The following is a 5,495-nucleotide window of genomic DNA, read 5'->3' as shown; positions in this document are numbered from 1 at the left end:
ATTATACAGAAAAAGATGGGCGTTTAAAACGCCCAGTGAAGAAGGACAGACTGGCGTTTAAACGCCAGCCAGGGTGCCTGGTAGTGCATTGGGCGTTAAACGCCAAAAAGGTAGTGCATTGGGCGTTAAACGCCAGAATGTGCACCATTCTGGGCGTTTAACGCCAGGATGGCACAAGAGGGAAGATTTTGTTTTCAAAATCAATTTTTTTCAAGTTTTCAAAGTTTTTCAAAATCAAATCATATTTTTTCAATCAAATGTTTTCAAAATCAATTTCTTTCCTTTTTCAAAGATACTTGCTATCAATTAATGATTTGATTGAACATTTCAAGTATGTTACCTTTTCTGTTGAGAAAGGTTTAATGTTTGAATCATATCTTTTCTTGTTAGGCAAGTCATTAATTTTTAAAATCAAATTTTTTTAAATTGTTTTCAAAATCATATCTTTTCAATCATATCTTTTTAAAACCATAACTTTTCAATCATATCTTTTTAATCACATCTTTTTTAAAACAGTTTTTAATCATATCTTTTTTTTTCACATCTTTTTCAAATTAGTTTTCAATCATATCTTTTTGATTTCTAATTTCAAAATCTTTTTCAAAAATCACTTGATTTCTTGCCCACTTTTATTTTCGAAAATCAATTAGTGTTTTTCAAAATGTTTTTAAAATCTTTTTAACTTAATTTTCGAAAATTTCTTCCTCTCTTCTCACATCCTTCTATTTATGGAGTACCACTCTTCCTCAATGCACAATTCAAACTCTATCTGATTAAGTTCGAATTCTCTACTTCTTCCTTCTAATTTTCTGTTCTTCTGACACCTCAAGGAATCTCTATACTGTGACATAGAGGATTCCATATTTTCTTGTTCTCTTCTCATTCATATGAGCAGGAACAAAGACAAAGGCATTCTTGTTGAAGCTGACCCTGAACCTGAAAGGACCTTGAAGCGAAAGCTAAGAGAAGCTAAGGCACAACTCTCTGTAGAGAACCTAACCGAATTCTTCAAAGAAGAAGAACCCATGGCAGCCGAAAACAACAACAATGCAAACAATGCAAGGAAGGTGCTGGGTGACTTTACTGCACCTACTCCCGACTTCTATGGGAGAAGCATCTCTATCCCTGCTATTGGAGCAAACAACTTTGAGCTTAAGCCTCAATTAGTTTCTCTAATGCAACAGAATTGCAAGTTCCATGGACTTCCATTGGAAGATCCTCATCAGTTCTTAGCTGAATTCTTGCAAATCTGTGACACTGTCAAGACTAATGGGGTTGACCCTGAGGTCTACAGACTAATGCTATTCCCTTTTGCTGTAAGAGACAGAGCTAGAACATGGTTGGACTCACAACCTAAAGAAAGCCTGGACTCATGGGAAAAGCTAGTCAATGCCTTCTTGGCAAAATTCTTTCCACCTCAAAAATTGAGTAAGCTTAGAGTGGAAGTCCAAACCTTCAGACAGAAGGATGGAGAATCCCTCTATGAAGCTTGGGAAAGATACAAACAATTGATCAGAAAATGTCCATCTGACATGCTTTCTGAATGGAGCATCATAGGCATTTTCTATGATGGTCTGTCTGAACTATCCAAGATGTCTTTGGATAGCTCTGCTGGAGGATCTCTTCATCTGAAGAAGACGCCTACAGAAGCTCAAGAGCTAATTGAAATGGTTGCAAATAACCAATTGTACACTTCTGAAAGGAATCCTGTGAACAATGGGACAAGTCAGAAGAAAGGAGTTCTTGAGATTGATACTCTGAATGCCATTCGGCTCAGAACAAGACATTGACTCAACAAGTCAATTGATTTCTCAAGTCTGTCTGAAATGCAAAATGCACCAAGCAGTACTAAGGTGCTTCATCTGAGGAAGAAGCTTATGATCCTGAGAACCCTTCAATGGAAGAGGTGAATTACCTAGGAGAACCCTATGGAAACCTATAATTCTTCATGGAGAAATCACCCAAATTTCTCATGGAAGAATCAAGAGAGACCTCAACAAGGTTTCAACAACAATAATGGTGGAAGAAACAGGTTTAGCAATGGCAAGCCTTTTCCATCATCTTCTCAGCAACAGACAGAGAATTCTAAGCAGAACCCCTCTGACTTAGCAACCATGGTCTCTGATCTAATCAAAACCACTCAAAGTTTCATGGCTGAAACAAGATCCTCCATTAGGAATTTGGAGGCACAAGTAGGACAGCTGAGCAAGAAAGTTACTGAACTCCCTCCAAGTGCTCTTTCAAGCAACACAGAAGAAAATCCAAAAGGAGAGTGCAAGGCCATCAACATGGCCGAATTTGGAGAGGAAGGAGAGGAAGTGAACGCCACTGAGGAAGACCTCAATGGGCGTGCACTGAGCTCCACTGAGTTCCCCAATGAGGAACCATGGGAATCTGAGGCTCAAAATGAGACCATAGAGATTCCATTGGACTTACTTCTGCCTTTCATGAGCTCTGATGAGTATTCTTCCTCTAAAGAGGATGAGTATGTCACTGAAGAGCAAGTTGCTAAATACCTTGGAGCAATCATGAAGCTAAATGACAAGTTATTTGGAAATGAGACTTGGGAGAATGAACCTCCTTTGCTCACCAAAGAACTGGATGACTTGTCTAGGCAGAAATTACCTCAAAAGAGACAAGATCCTGGGAAGTTTTCAATACCTTGTACCATAGGCACCATGACCTTCAAGAAGGCTCTGTGTGACTTAGGGTCAAGTGTAAACCTCATGCCTCTCTCTGTAATGGAGAAGCTAGGGATCTTTGAGGTGCAAGCTGCAAGAATCTCATTAGAGATGGCAGACAACTCAAGAAAACAAGCTTATGGACTTGTAGAGGATGTTTTGGTGAAGATTGAAAACCATTACATCCCTGCTGATTTCATAGTCCTAGAGACTGGGAAGTGCATGGATGAATCTATCATCCTTGGCAGACCCTTCCTAGCCACATCAAAAGCTGTGATTGATGTTGATGGAGGTGAACTAATCATTCAAGTGAATGAAGAATCCTTTGTGTTTAAGGCTCAAGGATATCCCTCTGTCACCATGGAGAAGAAGCATGAAGAGCTTCTCTCAAATCAGAGTTAAACAGAGCCCCCACAGTCAAACTCTAAGTTTGGTGTTGGGAGGCCATAATCAAACTCTAAGTTTGGTGTTGAACCCCCACATTCAAACTCTAATTTTGGTGTTGGGAGGTTCCAACATTGCTCTGATCATTTGTGAGGCTCCATGAGAGCCCTCTGTCAAGCTACTGACATTAAAAAAGCGCTTGTTGGGAGGCAACCCAATGTTATATTTTATCTATTTTCTTTTGTTATTTTGTGTTTTTTGTAGGTTGATGATCATGAGAAGTCACAAAATCAATTGAAAAAGCAAAAACAGAATGAAAAATAGGAAGAAAAATAGCACACCCTGGAGGAAGAACCTACTGGTGTTTAAACGCCAGTAAGGTTAGCAGTTGGGCATTTAACGCCCAGTCTGGCACCATTCTGGGCGTTTAACGCCAGAAAGGGGCACCAGACTGGCGTTAAACGCCAGGAAAGGGCAAGAACCTGGCGTTAAACGCCAGAAAGGGGCACCAGCCCGGCTTTAAAAGAATTGGCTCAAAACGTGATTTTGAATGCCATATGGTGCAGGGATGACTTTTCCTTGACACCTCAGGATCTGTGGACCCCACAGGATCCCCACCAACCCCACCACCCTCTCTCTTCTTCACCCATTCACCAATCACCTCAATACCTCTTCCCCAAAAAAACCCTTCACCTATCAAATCCCATCTTTCTCTTCACCACTCACATCCATCCTTCATAAAACCCCACCTACCTCACCATTCAAATTCAAACCACTTTCCCTCCCAAAACCACCCATACATGACCGAACCATGAGCCCCCTCCTATTAAACCCTTCTTCACCCCTTCATTTTCACCCAACCTAACACCCACTTCTCCCCCCCTCTTTGGCCGAACACAAAGCCATTCCCCTCTCCTCCATTTTTCTTCTTCCACTCTCTTCTTTCTTCTTTTGCTCGAGGACGAGCAAATCTTTAAGTTTGGTGTGGTAAAAAGCATTGCTTTTTGTTTTCCATAACCATTTATGGCATCCAAGGCCGGAGAAACCTCTAGAAAGAGGAAAGGGAAGGCAAAAGCTTCCACCTCCGAGTCATGGGAGATGGAGATATTCATCTCAAGGGTGCATCAAGACCACTTCTATGAAGTTGTGGCCATGAAGAAGGGTCAACTTTGATCAAAGGTTGGACCAAGTCCTCATAGACATTTATGAAGAGGGCGTTCAATGAAAGAGAGATTCAAGAGGGAAGCCGGTTCAACTGAGAAGGCATGACCTCAAGCCCATCACTAAGAAAAGGATGGAGCAAACAAGAAATCCCTGAGATACCTCAAGGGATGCACTTTCCTCCACAAAACTATTGGGAGCAAATTAACACCTCCCTAGGAGAATTGAGTTCCAACATGGGACAACTAAGGGTGGAGCACCAAGAACATTCCATCCCCCTCCATGAAATTAGAGAAGATCAAAGAATCATGAGAGAGGAGCAACAAAGACAAGGAAGAGACATTGAGGAGCTCAAGCACTCCATAAGACCTTCAAGAGGAAGAACAAGCCGCCATCACTAAGGTGGACCCGTTCTTTAATCTCCTTGTTCTTTATTTTCCTGTTTTTCGAAATTTTCATGCTTATGTTTATCCATGTTTGTGTCTTATGATCATTAGTGTCTTAGTGTCTATGCCTTAAAGTTATGAATGTCCTATGAATCCATCACCTTTCTTAAATGAAAACTATTTTTATCACAAGGAACAGAATACAGGATTTCGAATTCATCTTTAAACTAGCTTAATTAGTTTGATGTGGTGACAATACTTTTTGTTTTCTGAATGTATGCTTAAACAGTGCATATGTCTTTTGAATTTGTTGTTCATGAATGTTAAAATTATTGGCTCTTGAAAGAATGATGAAAAAGGAGACATGTTTGAGGATCTGAAAATCATAAAATGATTCTTGAAGCAAGAAAAAGCATGAATACAAAAAAAAAGAAGGAGAAAAACGGAAAAAAAAAGAGAAAGAGAAAAAGAAAGAAAAAGAAAGAAATAAAGTTGTGATCCAAGGCAAAAAGAGTGTGCTTAAGAACCTTGGAAACCTCTAATTGGGGACTCTAGCAAAGCTGAGTCACAATCTGAAAAGGTTCACCCAATTATGTGTCTATGGCATGTATGTATCCGGTGGTAACTGGAAGAGAGTGCTTTGGGCCACGGCCAAGACTCAATAAGTAGCTGTGTTCAAGAATCATCATACTTAACTAGGAGAATCAATAACACTATCTGGATTCTGAGTTCCTAAAGAAGCCAATCATTCTGAATTTCAAAGGATAGAGTGAGATGCCAAAACTGTTCGGAGGCAAAAAGCTACTAGTCCCGCTCTCTAATTGGAGCTAAGTTTCATTGATAATTTGGAGTCTATATATATCTCTTCTTTTTATCTATTTGA

At 40.0% G+C, this 5,495-nt stretch overlaps 1 non-coding gene across 1 annotated transcript; it reads right to left on the bottom strand.

Annotated features, from left to right (window-relative positions):
* Positions 1-1,430: 1,430 nt before the first annotated feature.
* LOC130977489 (small nucleolar RNA R71) lies at positions 1,431-1,534 on the bottom strand. The gene has a single exon (XR_009085178.1). It is a non-coding gene; the product is annotated as a small nucleolar RNA R71 (small nucleolar RNA).
* Positions 1,535-5,495: the final 3,961 nt, after the last annotated feature.

Source organism: Arachis stenosperma, chromosome 4 (assembly GCF_014773155.1).
Source record: "Arachis stenosperma cultivar V10309 chromosome 4, arast.V10309.gnm1.PFL2, whole genome shotgun sequence".
Lineage (NCBI taxonomy): Eukaryota > Viridiplantae > Streptophyta > Magnoliopsida > Fabales > Fabaceae > Arachis > Arachis stenosperma.
The sequence above is the reverse complement of the archived record's forward strand: the minus strand, read 5'-3'. Positions and strand labels throughout refer to the sequence as shown.